This window comes from Salmo salar, chromosome 03 (assembly GCF_965601325.2).
Source record: "Salmo salar chromosome 03, fSalSal1, whole genome shotgun sequence".
In the NCBI taxonomy this organism is placed as follows: domain Eukaryota; kingdom Metazoa; phylum Chordata; class Actinopteri; order Salmoniformes; family Salmonidae; genus Salmo; species Salmo salar.
The window spans coordinates 64,470,715-64,492,823 of NC_138293.1; the positions used below are offsets into that span (position 1 = coordinate 64,470,715).

At 40.5% G+C, this 22,109-nt stretch overlaps 1 protein-coding gene across 1 annotated transcript in view; it reads right to left on the minus strand.

Moving 5' to 3' along the window:
• Positions 1-20,833, minus strand: part of LOC106596435 (protein ELFN1-like) — an 81,998-nt gene extending 61,165 nt beyond the window's left edge. Inside the window, exon 1 of the mRNA XM_045715048.2 lies at positions 20,415-20,833. The gene's annotated coding sequence lies outside the window, so the exon portion shown is untranslated. The remainder of the gene's footprint in view (positions 1-20,414) is intronic.
• Positions 20,834-22,109: the final 1,276 nt, after the last annotated feature.

A 22,109-nucleotide genomic window follows, 5' to 3' on the forward strand; every position in this document is an offset into this window, starting at 1 on the left:
ATATAGAGCTAAAATGACTTTCCTGAAAAATGACCATGAACTGTGATATTTTGCTACCGGCTAAACACTTACATTTGGACTTTGCACTTCAATGCTAATTGACCATTTTCAATTGAGCTATATGACCCTTTTCAAACCAATATCATGTACGAAACGAGCTAGATGTCTGCCTCTGCATGGTAAAAAGGCACACTTTAGAATTCCCTGCCAACATATTGTATCTACCATTCTACGAGAGAGAGAGAGAGAGAGAGAGAGAGAGAGAGAGAGAGAGAGAGAGAGAGAGAGAGAGAGAGAGAGAGAGAGAGAGAGAGAGAGAGAGAGAGAGAGAGAGCATGAGAGGTGTGGAAAGTAAAGGTGAGGACGAATGAAAAGTGACAAGTGAGGTAAAAGAGGGGAGGGGAGATAAGAATAACTGAAAATAAGAAGTGAAAGATAAGGTGAGAGGAGATGAGGATTGGGGCAGAGTGGAGACATGAACAGATGAGAGTGTGTGCGGTGGAGAGATTGGCTGTGTGTGGCTGCAGGATATTAGCGCTGGGGGACCAACAGCAGAGCAAACAGACCTCACATCACATTCTCAAGGAGGGTCAACAAGGGGCATCACAAACAGCGCGGCGGGAGATTATCTTAATTCTGAAGGCAAGAAAATCCAGGATACCGTCCATGCTGACTCCCTCTAATCGATCCCGACAGGCAATTCAGACGAGTGCATGGGAGAGCTTACAGCTTGCAGCTAGCCTCAGCAGAGCATTCGTAGACGTAGAGCCCCCCTCACACTCATTCAAGTTCCGCCACGGCAATTCATTCAGGAGTACTTTGCTCCTCTATTATAGACCACAATGGGTAGCATTATGTAATATATAATAACCACATGAGTGGACATTAAGTGTACTAACAATATGGGAGAATAAAATCTCCACCACTGAACTCTGAACATTCACAGGAAGTCGTTTGTCTATAACAGGAGTATTCAACTCTTACCCTATGAGGTCTGGAGCTTGCTGGTTTTCTGTTCTACCTGATAATGAATTACCCATACCTGGTGTCCCAGGTCTAAATCAGTGTCTGATTAGAGGGAAACAATGAAAAAACACAGTGGAACTGGCTTCGAGGTCCAGAGTTAGGTTTGAGGGGTATATAACAATTGACTCTGCCAAAGCTCTGCAGGGTTCTCAGCTGCCTTCCAAATGTTCCAACGTAATGTTGTGACTGTCACTGTAGCGTCTATCATGCTGTCTACTGACAATAGGCCCTAGAACTCCTCCGTTGCTCCTAAGGATGGTATAATTGTTACATTCACGGTGTAGAATCATACGCTACATCAGCTGTATTAAACCAGTGCATATAACACAGTGTACAGAATGAGTCAAGGCCAGAATTGTACACTAACAGCTTAACCGTTTGGAATGAGCACATCTCTAAATAGGGGCCACAACAAATGGAGGAAAATGGAGGACGGGTTACTAGGGGAGGTTGTTGCCGGAGTATATCCTGAGGGCATTAGAGAGAGAAAAGAGGCCCAGCCTAGCTGGTGTTTCACGGCTGTCACTGGCACTGCTCCAGGGTTGTGAGAGAGGCACCGTTATGTAATTCCACAAGAGCCTCTTTCTATGATACTTGGCTATTGCTTTTCAGTACAGTCCTATGTACCTGTGCTGCCAATTCACCAAAAATGCCTGCATCAAAAAAAACATCAGGCCAGAGACCATCGTTTTGTTAATGTGTTTGAGAAGCCGGATGAAGCCAAGAGTGTTAGGATTTTAACATTCACATCACAGGTAGAGCAATAGACAGACTAGGGCTCCATATTTGGAAGTCAAACCACAAAGTACTCAAGGACGTACATTGTTTAACACCTAACAAAAAAAAACGCTTCATAGATTGTCTTTGTTCTAAACACACAGGTATTCAAAAAAAATATCCACAAAAAATAAAAGAATGTTGTCTCAAAAGGCTGAGATTCTGACGCTGTCAGACAGTAAATGAAACATCTCAGGAAATATATAAACACCCAGGAGATTTGGATAAGTAAGCATTTTGGCACACAAGAAAAATGTCTGCTGTTCATGAAAATAGCATATGTATGTTGGTGCATCATGCCGCACAACTTTGTCTCCCCAACAAAAGAAATACATGTTTTCATCCTCATATGAGATAGAAAGACTACCCCACAGAATTAGGAATTAGATAGGATCTCTATTGACTGCCCCATGCAGTTTTAAGGACATGAATATCTCATGTTTGTGAATGTGCAGCCAGAGTGACACATTTCACCCCCTATGGCTGTGTATCTAAAGAGACTGGATTCATTCATATCTTTCAAAGTAATATTTTCAAGCTCTTACTTGGTAATACATAATGAAATTAACACAGGTGGACATGAAATGACACAAACCATTGTCAAACCATACAAATCTAGGATAGTGTCACCTGCAACCAGACAAACAAAAACAAGGATGTTGTGCATGGTATGAACACAAACAGTCTGCTAGGTGGAGAAATAACAAAGAAACGGACAGTAGCCCCCATGACTGTAGTTCCATTACAGCCCCGGGGCTCACAGCCTGGACGTCTCACCTACATTCTTAGAAAAAAAAATGCTGTCTAGAACCTAAGAGGGTTCTTCGGCTGTCCCCATAGGAGAACCCATTGAAGAACCCTTTTTGGTTTAGGCTAGAACTATTTTGAGTTCCAAAAAGGGTTATCCTATGGGGAGAGCCGAAGAACAATTTTTTCTCAACCCGGCACAGCCAGAAGAGGACTGGCCACCCCTCAGAGCCTGGTTCCTCTCTAGGTTTCTTCCTAGGTTCCTGCCTTTCTAGGGAGTTTTTCCTAGCCACCGTGCTTCTACATCTGCATTGCTTGCTGTTTGGGATTTTAGGCTGGGTTTCTGTATAGCACTTTGTGACATCGGCTGATGTAAAAAGGGCTTTATTAATACATTTCATTGATTGATTGATAGATCGATTTTTTCTAAGAGTGTAGTCCACACACACTTAAACCCACTGACTTTGCCACTTCTACCCGGAGAGACCATGACGCACAAATACGCATGAAAAGCTTTTAAGTCCCACTATTTTCTGCCGAAGTAAATAGACTGACGCACTCATGTTTCATTTTGAATGAAAGAGAGCGTTCCTCTGCACACCTCACACTGTGTGTGGGGAAAAGCACAGCGCCATCCCTCTTTAACAGTGATTAAATAAAAGATGAATGTGTCACGTGACACGCCTTTGCTCATTTCTGTTGGACAGGTTCACGGCCAACGGAGATGACATGAGGAGTATTCGAAGTGGAAAGGTAGGTATGCTCAAAGCGATGTGTGTCTACAGTATGTCTCCTCGCAGTAGAGAGACTGCAGGTGAAGGCCTATAGGTTCTTGATCCTGTGGAAACGAGTCGGAGAGCAGGGCCTGTTGCATATTTAACCACCATAGTTGCTCCTCCATTGGTCATGCAGTTCACTATTCGGCATGCCTTCGGGATTCAGATATGCTCTTAGCAAGCTGAGACCAGCAGTATACTATATATACTGAGGCACTGCTATCTCTCCCTGGTAGACCCAGCCATGTCTCAGCACAGCTGATAATGCTGGAGCTCCCTAAACAGGCAGGGTAATGAGAAGCGAAAGCCCAAAACCGGCCTAATTAAAAGTAAAAAGGCATGGGCACGTAACACCCAGGATAAGCGTTTAGCCGTGAACATCAGATTAGACAGTATCTAAGGATACAGCTGTTGAGCTTAAATCTCAGAAATAACAGGGGCCAAAGCCGAGCATCGGCCGGGGTTTACTTTCTTCTGGCCTGCAGGATGAAACAGGTTCCTGTGTTTGGGGTGTGGATAATGTGGCTTTCCATGGTGGTCAGAAGGGATTACAGTTGATAATCAGCTCCAGATCTTAAAGGAGTATCAAAGATAATTAATTGGATTTTCAGCCTTTTTCTATGGTGTGATTAATGTGCCAACTTAATTTATGCATTACAGACCACTTTAGATGCCCTTATTTACTTCTGTGTTTCTAGGGATGTGTTAACACTCTTATTACTGGAAAGAAGTAATGGAATACATACCTCACATTACGTAATTGATACTGTTGTGGATAAATAAATAATACTAGTTGATGATTAATTCAAAGATCAAACATCCTTTAATCTGGTAATATTTAAGTGAATTAAATTAGAAAATGCAATCAGACATGGTTAATTATGATCCAGGAATGTGATTATGGTGTGCAGTTGTTAACCTACAACATGGCCATTGGGTTACTGGCCGTGGCTACAAAGAGTAAAGGTTCAGTCCAGTCACTGCAATAATACTAATAAGGAAACAGGAAACTGCAGGGGGGCAGTTTAATTTAAGAAGGCTGATTCTAACACAGATGTGGATTCCCAATGGATTTGGTTTCATAAATGTCACTTTTAACTTGCATTCTCATTCTCAATCGTGCCCTGAGAACAAACAATTTACAAATCAACATGATAATTCAATAAAACAGGAAAAAAAGAAGAAACTACAAAATACAACAGATACACTACATTTCAACAACACAAATAAATTATTCCAATCAACCAAAATGCTCGCAAACCACAGTGAATTCATTCCTCGTTCTGAACTAAACTATTGGCACCAGGGATTCAAGATGTAATGAGGATTGTAATTTTTCCAAACATGGGGTGCGTTAAAACTAAAGGCTGATTTACCTAGGTTGGTAGAGACATGAGGGACCTCAAGAGTTAACCAACCCTGTGAGCGGGTTTGGTGCCCCGTATTTTTCTACTTTAACAGAGAAGTGACATATTTTAGAAGCGTTTGCAGCAGAGCTTTGTAAACAAAATGGGAGAAATGAAGTGATCTACAGGAATTTAGAGAGGTCCAGCTGAACTTTTGATAAAGGATGCAGTGATGAGTACTAAACCTGTCACCTGTGATAAGCACGCTATGGTACACTGTATCCAAGGGTTTTAGAGTAGTGGTGTCACCATAATCAAGAGCTGGCAGGAAGGTTGCCTGTACAAACTGCTTCCTTCTGTTAGAGAGAGGCGTGATCTATTTCTATAAATCGCAGCTTCTTAACTAGCTCATCCGTATGTTTTTAAATGTCAAAAAGCCTAGATATTTATAGGCATAAATGTGTAAACCATCTGAAATATTTCTCTGAGAATTAGATAACATCATACATTCAGTTTTTTCCGCATTAAGTGCCCATTTTAAATCAGCAAGGTCTTTCTGCCAGGCAGCAAAATCAGATTGCAGGCCTAACATAACCTGGTCAGCAGTAGGGGCAATAACGTACATAACGGTGTCATCTGCATACAGATGAATATTGCTTGTTTTTGCAGTTAGACCAATATTATTTATATACAGTAGAGGACAGGTCCCAAAATCAACCCCTGCAGGACACCTTTATTGCTATCGAGGTAACTTGACACCATCAGAAAGCACACATTGTGTACTGTCTGACAGATAGTTCCCAAACCACTTGCAAGACACATGGTCGAGGCCCTTTTCAGACAACCTTTGAATGAGTAGGGGATGGTCGACAGTATCAAAGGCCTTAGATAGGTCTACAAGTGTGGCAGCATAGTGATTCCTATGAAATAAGAAATTTAACACAGAATCTAAGACAAGCATAGCTGCTTCAATGGTGCTATGTCCAGGTCTAAAACCAGACTGGTGCACATTAATTAAGAATATCATTTGAAGTTCAAAAAGTTCTTAGCTGAGAGTTTGCGAGTGAATTGTAATATTTTTGCAAGGCAAAATAGTTTAGAAATCTATCTCCATGTCCCCTTGATCTGGACATATCCTTCTATATTTCTCTTCCCCATCTCACACTGGCTCGGCACAAAGACTCGTGGTCTTGCTAAAAAGGTAGGATGGCATAATTGACATGCAGGATTTACACAGATCTCCACATTTATCTCGGGGATAACACCTCACAGGCTCAGCAATCTGGCACCCCAGATCCCTCTCTCTCTCCTTTCTCCCTCTCCTCTCCCTCTCTCAGTGCTCTGGTCTCACAGTGGGTGATCACCAGGCTGAGCTGATGCGGCCTGAAAGGCAGCACTGTTTAACGAGCAGCGCACGGCGTGTGAGTGAGGAGACAACAGGTGGACCGTCAGATTGATGCGCCGCAGCTGTGGAAGCACCACTATTCTTGCCAGCTGTCGGCCTGAATAATAATCATTAAAAAAGGGATCTTTGCAAAGAACCTAGCATGCTGCCAAGATGTTTGTCTATTCCTGCATCACATGAGCGGGAAGGAAAATAAGTTATATACATAGAGATGTTGTTCCTTCCTCTGGTTAAGTGACACTGCATGGCTTCGCTCATGGCGGTTGCATCATGTAAATATTGAAATGTGTGTGGCTCCTGTCTACAGAACATGCACCAGTTACAGTGACTAGTAAAAGTCTACACACCGATTGCACACTCTTCACAGTCTTTTGCTGCCTTAAAATGTTATCTAAAAAGGAATAACATTTAGATGTTTTTTTCGAAAGATCTACATAACCTACTCCACAATTTTAAAGTGAAAGATTTGTTTTTATTTTATTACAAAATTAATAACACAAAAACGAAGATGTCTTGGTTGCATATGTCTTCACACCCCCTTGGTGGAAGCACCTTTGGCAGCCATTACAGCGGTGAATCATTTTGAATGAGATTCTAACATCTTTGCACTCTTAGGGCAACATATGTTTATTGTATTTGCCACGATAGCTCAAGCTCAGTAAATTTAGTTAGGAATCATTGATGTACAGCAATATTCAATCTAATTTAAGTCAGGACTGAGACTGGACCACTCAGGAACACTCAACACCTCTTGGAAAGCCATTCTGGTGTGTCTTTGGCATTAACATTTGGATAATTGTCCCGCTGATATTTAGAATTTTTATCTCAGGGTTATGTTTTTGGAAGACTAAAACAGGTTTTCCTCTAACTTTTTACCTTTGCTGCTATCATATTTCTTTAAATCTTGAAAAACTCCCGTCCTGTCACTGACATGATGCTGCCACCACAATTCTTTCACTCTGTGTTGTGTTGTTTTGGGTTTGTCCCAAACCTGTAGTATTTAATTTAGGCCCAAAAATGTATTTATTTGCCAAATTGTTTTGCAGTATTACTTAATGGCCTTGTTGCAAACAGAACAGATGATTTGGAGTGGATTCATTATTTTGACATTGTCATGGAGGCCAGTAATGTGGAGTGAATGCAATGTGGTTGATACTCTGTATTTTAAAGTATTGTGGTGGCAGCATTATGTTATACGTACAGTATGCCTGTCACCGGCAGGGGCTGGGAAGTTTGTCAGAATCAAAATAAATATGAAAGTAACAAAGCCCAGGTAAAAAGAGGAAAACCCACCCTAGTCTTCTGAAAACCTAACCCCGGGATAGAGTTGTACAGGTACATCTGGACAATTACACAGATTATAATGATAAAGAGGTGTTGAGTGTTCCTGAATGGTCCAGTCCCATTCCTGACTTGAAAATCAGAGACAATGTTTGAATATTGCTGTCCGTCAATGATTCCCAACCAAATGTACCAAGCTTGAGCAATTTTGACCAAAACAATGGTTATATGTTGCCCTGAGAGTTGTGCAAGTTTGGTAGGATCTTCATCAAAATGAGTCACAGCTGTAATGACTGCAAAATGTATTTTCACCAAGTACTAATATAAGTAATCAATACATGTTTATTATTTGTATTCATTTGGACAATTTTCTATAACAGTTATTTCACTTGTGGAGTAGGTTGTGTACATCGGTAGGAAATAAATCGAATGTAATTCCTAATGTAACATTTCACGGCAGCAAAATGTGAAGACTGTGCAAGGGGTGGGTAGGCTTTCACTAGGCACTGCAACTGCTGAGAGGAATCTGGAGTCTGATCTGAATCATGATGCATGGCTCTGTGCAACGCCACTCTCCAAACTTGGCACGGCAAGGGATCGACTTCATTGCTCAGGGCACACAACATATAGTGAGCTAAATGTATTTCATTCATTTGGTGTTGCTGTGAAGTTGTTGCCCTGAAAGCCCAATGCTGTGTCCACCTTCATTACTCTGCAATCGATCATTATCTGGGCGGCCACTTCTTTGGAAATGACTAGGCTGTGGTCTACATGCTCTTAAAGACCTCAGCCAAAACAATAGTGACAACAGAAACTGTTTCTAAACTAGGACAAAAAAGTATGACTTTATTCCAAAGTTAAGTTTTATTTACATTTTTTTTCAAGGGTTTCAACACACACAATACTTGACAGTACTGCAAATCATGACAGCACTACTGTTCTACAAACAAATCAATATGCAAATCATGTTTTATTTCATATGCGCTACCAATGGCAAAATGCAGTTGAAAGACGACTACATAATAATGTAATGACATGTTTTCCATACATACAGTATAAGGAAGAGGGAGGACAAGTAAGTAAAGCATGCTCTCCAACATAATTGTTATCATACACTATGGCCAGCAAACGGTGTGAATATTGGCACATTTTAATAAGTAGATGCTAGTATGTTTAGAGGCAGTTTCTATGGTAACAATGCTATCTCTTCACTCTCTTGTTGACAATCCGTTAGACTCCTCCAGTAATACTGATGGAAATCCTGAGTTTAGATTAGATTGGATTAGATTAGTTTAATAGTCACATGTATATAGTTGCAGATGTAATTCTTGAGCGCCAAACTCGAACAATGCATTGAAATAAAAATAAAAAAATATATAAAGAAACATGGATAATAATACAAATAAATGTAAATAGAAATGGCCATTGGGGGGGGGGGGTATAGGTGGGCAGGGGGAGAGGAGGAGGGGAACAGTGATTATCTTAACTCCAAATGCGGACATTGCATGAATGATTTTAAAAGTCTTTAATTATGAATAGATACTTGAGCTTAGGTAATTGCGAAGCCTCAGCGGGCCAGAATTTTAATTTATGGTGCATCTTGACAGAAGTGCTTAGAGACCCTTAAAAATTAAGAGATGCATTAAAGCTACAGCTGATTACCAGTCTGCAGTCAATAGAATTTAAAATACATTTTGCTTAATTATCTCACTGCCTTAAAAAGGGACTTTTGGTCCTAAATGGTGCCCCTAAAAATGGGGCTGAATTGAGAACATGGATATTGCACATGAAAACGTAGCTCCCTGTCCATGGCTTTGTAAGCTATCAATCATCTTTCTTCAAATGACGTAGGCATTGATGTCAAGTGTCATCCCCCTTCTCTGGCCTGGTGGGACACTGTGGTTACTGATGCTATGTCTGAGGTCAAAGGTCACTCATAGAGGCTCAACATAGAAGTCATGCTTCACGAACCCTGCTCACATTACCTATGACTGATGATGGCATGGCTCTAGCGGCGCTGTCACCACTGTTCACTGCCATGCCTCCTACCTCACCTCATCCATCAGAGGGGTGCTCATCTAGCCACACGCCCATCCACACCTCACTGGACCAGGACAGACACTATTGATGGTGCTCCAAATGAATATTCATGAATCATAGTTTTGTTTTGTTTGGAGATCCATTTTTAAGAGAGAGGGATAACCACTTAGACCTTCTACACCAGAGGGCTCCCAGTAGTTGAACAGATGCTGGGCTGAACCCTCCCACAGCAGATGTTGATGATTTATTCTCTTTTTTTGCCAGATTGAAGCTGCCTCGACAGTCGCACTGTGGCCTATCGGAGGAATCAAGCATTTGCCATCGGATGAAATGGTTCATCACCAACAGCCACCTGTGTAGCATTACTCTTCATTAGGAAAACGCATCACACTAATCCAGTTAAATGCTTAACTCATAATAAAACACTTTGATACAAAGGGATGTGTTCCATCTAGGGTCAACAACTGCAACTCTTTAAATATAGCAATCACACAATTCAAATTAAGACGTTAGAGACTTGGATATGGCACAGCTTCATGAAAGGAAAAGGAACATTGTTTTGTGACCACTGTCCCGAAGGAACCAACATCTTTGAAATCTCCTGACTTTTAATGTCCCTAATCCAGGAGTTATCCTTGAATTTCTCTGTTGGTACTTAAATGTGCAGGGCAATGAACTAAGTCAATCTTCCGTCTACGATCCCTTATGGGTAAAGCATTACCTTTCATTCCCTGACGACGGCGAGATAAGAAATCTTCTGAAATCAAAGGGAGAGTATTTTCTTCATAGTCACAGGCGCCAGATTACCCATCAGCGATGGCCGTGCAAAGATGCAAAATGGAGGTTGAAAGAATAACCCGTTGTGATTTGTTAGATGGGGCGGAAGTATAATTTGTACTGATAAACAAGCCAGGCTCAACATGTGTAAATGAGCCTTACATATGGGTGGAAGTACAGCTACATGATATCAAAAGGGGGAAACGTTACCGCGTCTGTCTGCTGCTGTGCTGCGGCAGCGCCAATTTGGACTTTTCTCTAAGGCAATGAGTTCCTTTCAATTCGGTTTCTCCTTCACTCTCTTGAATTCCGACAGTAGAATAGACAGAATTACAGTGCATAATATTCATATTTGTCAACTTATCCTTGTCTGTTTAGCAGACAAGCATATTATTAATTAGATAAGCAGGGTATTAGACAATCCATTCCAAGGGGCAGGAAGTATTTCATTGCAGATGGCAGTGTGGCTGACTCCATCAAATCACAGTTGTTCCATTGACTTCACTTCTTCACTTTTTAAAACATACCTGTTGTCTCAGCTGTTTGGCTGTACATACCAATGGGAGTAATGCTCTGCATCATAAAAAAAACAGATACCAATTGCTTTACAGGGTGTGTATCATCAAAAGCCCACACATATAGACCCATACTAAACACCACAAAGACATATACTATTGCATGGATTTCACATTGCATTTCATCTCTTAATAATTCACTTAAAAACTGAAAGCACTGTCAATCTGATCCATCATAGAATCTCTCTCAGGCAAAGACAAGCATCTATCCACAGCATTAGCATGCACAGTGGCAGATTTGAGACAATGTGATCACTTGACATTCAAAGAGAGAGAGAGATAAGTATTGATTATGGTGAGGAGGGTTTGGCACTTCCACGGCTTGAGGCGGCTACAGTAAAAACATGCAGCACAGGGTTTGGCAGTGCACACTCACCTCTCCGCTGGAACCTCAGCCATTACTGCAAAGTGATTCACCCACCTACACTGTGTTGGAACTCTGTATGGAAAATCCATCTAGGTAGGCAAGTGTTTATCTTAATGATCTATTACATGATCTTGCTGAGAGACTGCTGCTTTGTAAAGACAATAGACTATATTAAATAATATATTTACAGTTCTGATTCGCACACCTCATACCATACATGCATTTCCTGTAATTATCAAACTATCATGAATCCAATCTCATCTAAAGTGGATATGTTAGACTTCAGTCAATACAGATATATTTTCCTGAAGTAAGACATAGCAAATTCACTGCATTTCTAAATGTACATTTTTTTAAGACTTACTTACAGTTAACCTTTTTTGTGGTTGCTAAAAGTCGTTTCATTTCAGTTTATGTGACAAAACAAGCAGGTATAGTATAGAGAATCATTGTACCATCTAAACCGTTGTGAAATATATTTTCCATAACCAAAAATATAACATTTTCAGCTTTTCGAAGCTTGTGTACAAAATCTAAAGTAAAAGACTCAAAAACGAAATAGCGCACATAGAACAGATATCGCATCTTAGACTTGCTTCAATGAGAATGACAGATCTATAACACACACTTCTATGTGAAAAAGTCACATATTGCAGCTTTAATACATTCATGCAATTTATTTCCTAGCTACAGAGGAACCAGAATTATTTGGACTTTGTGGGTCTTACTCTTGTATTTCACAGAGGTTCTAATTAAAGTGGTTGGTATCCAGTCTTTTCATTGAACAGGATGTTGCTGTGTGTGTGTGTGTGTGTGTGTGTGTGTGTGTGTGTGTGTGTGTGTGTGTGTGTGTGTGTGTGTGTGTGTGTGTGTGTGTGTGTGTGTGTGTGTGTGTGTGTGTGTGTGTGTGTGTGTGTGTGTGTGTGTGTGTGTTGGTCCCACCTTCACTTAAGGGTGAATGATAGACTCAAGCATCATACCTAGTGGAACACATATTTTGCTATACAACCAAACAACATGAACAACATCAATATATTTGGCTTCAACTTCAACTCAATGTTTTCGGGCAGAGACTTCACAGACAGTGTGCTGTTTCAAAACGGCAATGGTCATGTCATTTGTAAATGTATGCATAGGACTACTGTATAATGTATTGAAGAAAAAATGTTTTTGACAGGTTTTTAAAACAACTGAAAAAAAAGATTATGTGGTGTTGTTATGCCTGATTGAATATGTTTTTAAAATAATACATTTGCTATTATTGTTACTATTTCTGACAGTTTCTTGGCATGTACATACATTGCTTTATCTTTCCTCTGTATGATGCGGTTGACCTTTTCACCCTGAATTTCTGCAGTGTGCCTCGTATGCACATTCCGTCATCCAAGAGTATGTCATTCAGTGAAGGAAGGAAATACTTTTCTTGTACTCTCACTCAGTAAAGCCAGATCAATAAGAAAGCCTCTGAAGTGAGTACATTGACAAACCTGTTATGTATCGCCAGTTTTAATGGGTTCTCATGCACAGGATATTCATCAACCCGTGCGGTGCTGCAGCCTGCAGGTATACAGCCCCTGTGGTATTTTGTAGCCCTGCCCTGTAATTACTTGCAGAGAAGATGGCAAGGGAGAGGGGGATGGGGGGAGGGGGAGAGGGACGTTCAATATGCCTCGCTGCCGTGCCACTTGTGTGATGCTTGTTTGCAAAAGGTTTTCTTCCATCATAAAGCAGTCAGCATGAGGCTGAGGAACTACATGCCTGGCACACCAGAACGATTTTCATCTTTGTGCACTCGTATATGAGTTGTGACTGATTAAAATTACCCCCCGAGCCAACCCCTGCGAAGGAAATCTTCTCAACAATTAGACTCCTATTATAATTTATCTGTCTCCTTTTCACATGGACACTCTTCTTCAGCAGGGTTGTACAGCATGATCAGGGGCTCGACTGCTTTTAAACAACAGTGATCTTGAGGAAATTAGACCTTTGTGAACTGGAGACAGCACTTAATCGTCAACCCAACAACACTCTGAAACTGACACAGGAAGCAAAATATGTTTTGCATCATCTGGTCCCATTTGTTTCTAAATGTATCAGGGATCTAAATGGCCATGTCTGCCACCTTCAATAAAGTCTCATAAGTAAACGCCGACACATTTCTTCTTAAGACGGGTCCAGGTCACAGCTCAGTAAACGCCATACACAGTTAATGAGTCAAACAAGCTGCTGATTCAAGGTGAAGTTTGTGAATGCCATTTTGTATGCTTTCTAAAAGATACTATCTCGGCAATTGTGCCATCTTTGTTTTGCAGGATTGAAATACGACAGCACCCAAGGGCAACCATCCAGCTTTAGGACATCAGCTTTGTATTTCCAGCTTATCTGCAACTTCCAGGCTCCATTAGACACAGAAAGTCCTCAACCTTCAGTCATATTGTTTCTTGCCACTGAATGCTCAGGGACTGTCAATAGACTTTATTTTGGATTTAAATTGTCCCGAGATACAATTCAGACAATGCCTATATGACAAACATGTCCTTCAAATCAGAGGCATTTATAGACCCTCCATGTTTCAATGAAATGTTGAACTTGTGTTTTATAGTATAGAACTACGCAGTTTCTTCAGTTGGGATTTGCAAACTGGAATCTCACCTCTCATTTAAACGGATGCAGTTTGACTACAGAACTGTGGCTCAATCTAGCATATGCCACCACAGTGTGGTACAATGCCTGTGTCACCGTGTTCATTGTCTTCAAATGACAAGAGACAGGGTTTGATGTTGACTATAATGGAGGGGTTTTAAACACTGTCAACATTTACAATTTAATTCACCAATCATTTCCATCCATTTCAAACAAACAGATTACAGTCTGCGTATGATAATGAGAGACATTTATCAAAGGCACGTCCCACTTGGTACAAAAAGGTTGAATCAACGTTGTTTCGACGGAATTTGTCGACGTATTGTGACATGGAAAATACATTGGATTTGAAAAAGTCATCAAAGCGGTTGTTTTGAGGGTGATTATGTCATCATGGTAACCAGCATTTCAGCATAGACAAACCTTTGATAAAATATATTTAATGTTTACCTTTAAAACACATGTCATGTTCACCTTTAAAACAACGTCAGATCTTCAGCATTATATCCACTATCAGGAAAAAAATAACTCCTACAAGAGAATTGATATATCTACAGCGACTCTTTGGTCTCCCATCCAGGTTTTTAACCAAGCCCAGCCCTGTTTAGCTAAGATATGTGTCACTGACCATTGTCAATGTGCTATTTTGAGAATAATTGTTGAGAGCTCTAACATTTCAAACTGAATAGACTCACTGTTGCTGTCAAAGTCATTCCATAGGGTAGGTTTTAACAGAGCAAATGAAACGTGACGACACTTTATCACTTACAGTATATCATCAATGATGCTATTTAGGCCTATATAGCATTTGCAAAGTCATCAACAGCAATTGTTTCATTTCAACCCAGAATTCAACCAGAAATAGACAATACAATAGGCCTAGGGTTTCAAGCTCTGGTTGATTTCAAATGTAATGATTGGTTTAAATAATAGTTGAAAGCACAGGGATAGACATTTGGGTGACAACTAAACCACAAATCCGACATTGTGTTCCATTTGAATTTGGTTGTGCTTTAGATGGTTGAAAGAATAGTGATAACACATTGGACATTCAACTAACTTTTGGCTGTCTTTTTGAACGGGTGAATATAGGTTGCAATTTCATTGATCAACGTCTCAACCAAATATGACCCAATTACCCACGTTGAAATGACATAGTGTGCCCAGTGGGATGCTTGTTATCCCAAAGGAGAGGGAGGAATTGCAGCACATATGCTACTTCGAGCTGATATCTTATTAGCACCACAGACACTTCCCTCACATGTGCCATTTAATTATCTTGTCTGAATTTTAAAGATGATTATTTCACAATTACACCAACTTTTCTCATAATCCTGCCACGTAACATGTTTCACATGATAGCTTCTCAGATATCTATTTTCCATAGCAGGCCTAATCCTATTCCTCATCCGTATGAGGTGAGATGAAATATGCAAAGTAAAGCGAATAACGTATTATGCCCACTGCATTAATATGGAAAAAACGAATCTGATTCCTATAGATTCCAGCTGGTGTTACTGCATAATTTACCAAGACACCTCTTGGTGACGAGGCTGACTTGGGCTATGCTGGTCTCACTCAAAACCTCTTGGTTTGTCCACATACTAGTCAATACTCAATGCAAACAGCTATTCATGACATCGTATTGTAGCCATAACTGGACTCAAAGTCATCAGTACTATAAACTATAATACCAACAGGTCTTAACCTCTTGACAAGATCGTTGGTGTTGTATTGAGGCTGTGATCGCTGCAGGTCCTATGCTTCTCTGTGTGATGGTCCCTCAGGCCAAGACCCCGTACTGATGCTCTCACAGCAGCACCAACCCACTTCTGGGTTAGACCAAATGGGACTCCATGACCTCGCAGCTGCCAATCCAACACCTAAAGGTTACTACACGCTTCACTCCGTTGGTCTACGTGCATACACGTGGGTGGAGTGGGATATTTGGAGTAGCGAAAACCTTTTGGTAACATGAAATCCTTGCCGTTCCCACTCACATTCACAAGGGAGCGATAGCAAAGTTTTTTATTTTTGTCTTTTCATTTTGTGAAAGCAAGAAAGAGTCGCCTTCCCTTGCTTGTAGTAGTTGGCTAGCTGACTTTAGCCTGGCTAAAAACATAGCAAGCTAGCTAGCCTTTTTAGCTTCCCACCTCTCCATGTCAAATAAGGCATGTCTCACTCTCAATTTTCAGGTATTACAAGGAGCTTCCCCTTTTGTGATGAAAAACGGCATTGCAATACTGAATCTTGCGTCTGCGTAGAGTGTGTAGAAGCTTAAGACATTCCACTAAGAGGCCCTATTGAGGAGGATACTGATGTCGTACTGATGCTGGGGCCGCTGCAGTATTGTGGTATTGTAACTGCAGATTTTGGCATGCTGTTGTACCATATGTTTCTTAGCTCTGTCTACAAAGCATGACTGGTCTCTTTGATTACACTTTACACATTGTTAACCATATACCCAGAGCATCTGGGTTTGAGCACGTCAGTATGTCATGCTTAGGTAACTTCTCTACAACATGCAGCGCATCTACTGCAATCAATTCTGAAACAAAGCATGGATTCCTTCTACAAGACAGTCATGTTTTCTTTTATCTTCAGTATGATTCCTTATTGTGTAGTACTTTATATCACTTTTTTTCAACAAGAGAATAATGCTTTGTTGCCTTGTCCAGGAAATCACCAGTTACCATGCCAGATTAAAGGTACTATGTCCTCACAAAGTAATGCATGAGTTTACTTTGGTTCTACGACTAAATTGACAACCTATCACCACCAGTAGACTCATCATCATCCTCATCATCATCCTCATAAGCATCACTACTTACAATGGCTTCAGAATGTATTCATACCCCTAAATTATTTCACATTTTGTTGTGTTCCAGCCTGAATACATAAGTATTCACACCCCTAAGTCAATACTTTGTAGAAACACCTTTGGTGGTGATTACAGCTGTAAGTCTTTTTGGGTAAGTCTCTAAGTGCGTTGCACACCTGGATTGTAAAATATTTGCCCATTATTAATTTTAATATTCTTCAAGCGCTGTCAAGTTGATTGTTGATCATTGCTAGACAGACATTTTCAAGTCTTGCCATAGATTTGAATGCCGATTTAAGTCAAAACTGTAACTAGGCCACTCAGGAATATTCAATGTCATGTTGGTAAGCAACTCCAGTGTAGATTTGGCCTGGTATTTTAGGTTATTGTCCTGCTGAAAGGTAAATTTGTCTCACAGTGTCTGTTGGAAAGCAGACTGAACCAGATTTTCCTCTAGGATTTTGCCTGTGCTTATAGCTGTATTCTGTTTATTTTTATCCTAAAAAATTCCTTAGTCCTTGGCGATCACAAGCATACCCATAACACGATGCAGTCACCACCATGCTTGAAAATATGAAGAGTGGTACTCAGTGAATTTATTTTGTTAGTTTTGCCCCAAACATAACGCTTTGTATTCAGGACAAAAAGTGAATTTGTTTGCCACATTTTGTTGCAGTTTTACTTGAGTGCCTTGTTGCAAACACAATGCATGTTTTGGAGTATTTTATTCTGTACAGGCTTCCTTCTTTTAACTCTGTCATTTAGGTTAGTGTTGTGGACTAACTACATTGTTGTTGATCCATCCTCAGTTTGTCCTATGACAGCCATTAAACTCTGTAACTGTTTTAAAATCACCATTGGCCTCATGGTGAAATCCCTGAGCGGTTTCCTTCCTATCCAGCAACTGAGTTAGGAAGGATGCCTGTATCTTTGTAGTGACAGGGTGTATTGATACACCATCCAACGTGTAATTAATACTTTCATCATGATCAAAGGGATATTCAATGTCTGCTTTTTTCAACCAATAGTTGCCTTCTTTGCAAAGCATTGGAAAACCTCCCTGGTCTTTGTGGTTATATCTGTGTTTGAAATTCACAAACACAGATTCAGGTACAAAATCATGTTAAACACTATTATTGCACACAGAGTGAGTCCATGCAACTTATTATGTGACTTGTTAAGCTTTGCCATAACAAAAGGGTTGAATACTTATTGACACAAGCTTTTCATTTGTATTAGTTTGTAAACATTTCAAAAAACCTAATTCCACTTTGACATTATGCGTTATTGTGTGTAGACCTGTGACACAAAATCAAAATGTAATCCATTTTTAATTCAGGCTGTAACACAACTAAATGTGGAAAACGTCAATGGGTGTGAATACTTTTGAAGGTACTGTATGTCTTTTTCTAATGGCAATATCGAACAGGACAGCTTCGTCTCCTCCACTCCTTACCGTCATGAGAAGCTGTAATTCTTTTCAGTATCCGCAGCACGATCTAACTCTCTACCACAAATAACCAAGCTAAGGCAACGTGCATACAAAATAGCTGACTCAATCTTCAAGCTGCATAATCAAGATAAGAAAGACGGGGACAGGAAAGGGGAGATGCGGGATGCTAATGTGAGGCAAAGCTCCAGCGACAGCAGCTATGAAACTGTGTGAGGATGTTTTAAAATCGTCAAAACTCTCCCGGCTTAGTTGCAAATATCAAGTTAGGTTGCTCATCCCACCACCATTTACAAAGACGTGGAAAGTAAATGGTGTCATGAAAATGAGGGGTAAACAAGAGGAAGAAAAAAACATAGATTTGTTTTAATTATTGTCTTCGTAGCCAACTGTCTTTAAGCATACATGTTTCGTTCAACATATTGATATAGCACTTGTGCCAAGTGCCAGGTGCGCGCGTAATAGATGAGTATACCTTTTATTTTACTTGTCAACTGTGTAAGCCGAGGGTTTACGCACCACTATACGCAACAGCTCAAGCTGTTGTCGTAATATGTTTGGCTGAGTGTCAGCTGAGCATTAGGCTCTTGTCATGGCAACCTTTGTAAGCGAACCACCACTTTCTCAGCCCTCATGCAAATAAGGCCTACTCAATATCGTGAATCAATTTAGAATTTCATTATCAATGTCACACATTCATCAAAGTGGTGCAATTGATCCACAAAAATAATACAATATACAATATTTGCATATTGGTAAAAAAAAAGAAGGAGATTGGCACAAAAAAACACGGATAGACAGATATTGCAACAAGATTTGTTAACAATATTTTCAAACACCTAGGCTATACAATATACATTTGCATACAAGATGAATAGCAAATACGCCTTATATTCAACCAAGTAGATGTAGGCTGCACCCCCTGTCCCATGCACTAGCTCTGCCTATATCCATAGAGGGTCATATTGTTGTTTGTGTAGGTCTGACTTCAACCATATGAATTTGTGGCATAGGATATGAATCACAGGATATAAACAAATATTTGTCATTGAATAAAATCAACTGCATTCCAAAATCTCTGAGATAATTCAATCATCGGATGTTACTTTTATGGGGATAAATCCAAACCCTAACTTAGCCTGCCTGTTTATACACGTCACAAACCCTTATTTCACATGAATTACAAAATGTATTACCATGCTCAAAGGCATGCGACCAAGAGTCTACATAGTCACGGATTAATTATACCTGCGATATTTAACGGCACATGGTGCAGCAATATGTTACAGTAGGCTAAGTATTTCTGTGTACTGTAGGGTATGTCATGTAGACTCACCGGTACAGATTAGCCCTGTTGACTGGGTCAGTTCCTCGTGTCCTCACGGACCTGGCGCGCCTAGCACATCGGGCTGTACTCTGGATGTCATACAGTATGTTGCTTATTCTGTAACCTACCATCCTGCATGCAAACTCAAATTCTGAACGTTTAAAACCTCTGAGAAATTATCCGATAAGGTGTCGCCTTGACGTCAGCAAGGATCTGCGCACCAGTGTACATTAAGCACATTTTTCATAATTTAATTAAATAGGAAAGTAACACAGTTGTCATATAATTCTCAGAAAATCCATGAAGCGAAGCCATGAGAGAAATATCTTCTATGGTTCAAGGCGAACTCTAGCGGTAAAGAGTGTCCGTTCGCTGTCCATGGTGCTGAAATGCATTACAGGCAATAGTGGCTACTTCTATGTTGGCGTCCCTTTCTTTCACTTTTGCATTACAATTGCATATGACATACAATGAACATGAAATTGGATAAGATCAAGATGTTTGGGGGATGGAAACGCTGATTTTCTATTTAGTCAACATGGTTGTGTATTTCTCTATACGGGACATATTATTATAAACCTAGCTATATCAAATAACTTAGAAACCACTCTACGTGAATATTATTTTTAACGTGCTACAGTTTAAATGCCTAGATGTGATCGTTCACGGACAAAACAAACACATTCCAAACAACTTAAACTGTGCGTGTCACCATAAAGTCATGTGCAAAATTTGTTTAAGTTTTATGCATGCATATGCAACTTCAAACCAGTTCTACATTTTCTACAGCTAACTCAAGGATAAGTGATATGCTACAATGTGTTGCTAACACACATAGCCATTGGAATATGGCTCATGTGTGAAAACTATTCTTGCTAATAACATGCAATCACTTTTACATCGTTGACTTTCATGTACTGTGCCGATATTTAAAGACACGACTAAAACGTGTACATTGAATATGTTAGAGAATTAAGTCGTATTGTGTTTGCTGCGGCATTGAAGCGTATTAAAGTACAGCATTCCTCCACTAACCAGAAACATTTAAGCGCTTACCTGCTTACAACAGCGGAGCAGAATCCCTCTAGCCTTTCCTGATAAAAAACTGGAACCCTATGTCACCATGAACCCCAAGACATTTTCAAGGAGGCAGCAGATTTCTGATGAAAAATCCAGGGTTCTGTTGGTCTCGGGAATACAAGAAATGCAGCTCCTCACTGCGTCAAGCACAAGCCTCAAAGATCCATTAAACAGTGAGTGATTAATTCAAGCCAGAGAGCCCTGATCGAAATCTCTTTCACTCCTTGCCTTTATGTATTCCCGAACCGGAGTCGGGAGTTTCCATTATGCCGCGACAGGGCTCTTTTTTCAATCATATCGGGGCTGACACCACGTTTTAACCATAATCGGCGGGTTATTATTTCAGTTGGGAAGCGCAGGAGAAGGAGAAGAAGCATGTTGATCCTCAAGCCCAGTTAGGGTGAAGATAAATCTCATAATAAGATTGTTTGTCACCGCAAGGCTATAAATGGTGGAGTTCAACACAGTCTGGAGGGTAATTGTAAATCCTTTTGTTGAAGTGTGCCATTGCACCTCTAAATATAGTATAGATCAGCCATATATATTATAGGGCCTACATATTTAACCTGGCCTCACAACATGTTCATGTAGAAAAATGTTATCACCATATTTGTTCTATGGTGGAACTTCAAGATAATGTTGATAGGCATGGTTCATTTGTATGCAAACATGGTGCTTATTCATACTGAGGTACATTATTTTACTAAATACTTAAAGGGACACTGTTTTGTAGTAAGTATATATTTTTTATAAATCAATTACATCATATTTTCCCTTAATTTTGTGTTTGTCAACTTGTCAGAAAGATAAGCTGGTATAGCTTTCCAAAATACAAACATACATTTATTGAAAATGATATAAAGACTGTCCAGTACTACTTGGGCCATGCTATAACAACCACAGGTCGTTCAACTCCTGAAGCTGGATATTGTCAGCCGTTGATTCCCATGAGAGCTCTTACATTTGATTTATAGAGAGTGCAGACTGATGTCCTCTATGGTGACGTAGGCTGGATGGGGGATGACCGGTGCGGCCGGCTGGCCAGGCTGCAGATGCTTGTCTGTCAGAGTGAGGGAGTGGGCTTGTGAGGAGCTGGCGCAGGACGCTGCATTGCCCCTGTCTCATTGCAGCACTCAGGCTCTGGACATAGGCAGGCGGACGGCCGGGCAGCATGGTTCTGCTTCTGCAGCACTGGGGTTGGCAGGAGCACTGTGTCACTCTCACTAATATCTTTATGATACTGGGGGAAGCCTGCTGCTGGGCTGGGCTGGGTTTCCCTGGCCCTGGCTGTTGTAGTGCTGCCTAGCTGCCTGGATGTCTTTGGGCCTGGTGCAGCAGCTGCACACGCCCCACTCCTCAGTCAGGCATCAGGGGCTACAGCTCTCTCTCTCTGAGACATTTGGGTTATTCCTCTATCCTCCCTTGGCTTCCATTAAAAATAATTTATTCTGTTTCAGCAGGCAGAAATAATTAATTTAGGTTGTACCCTGCCTAGGTTGAACCTGGGATGACTTCTGCCCCCCAATAGAAAATTAATACACAAACCACAAACCACATACCCAATTCTGTTTGTTATCTCTGCACAGTCCATCAAAACCTACAGTTCAGGACATTGACACCAATGTGCATTGGGGAATACAGTACAGGTTCTAGGAATAACTGCTTATTAAG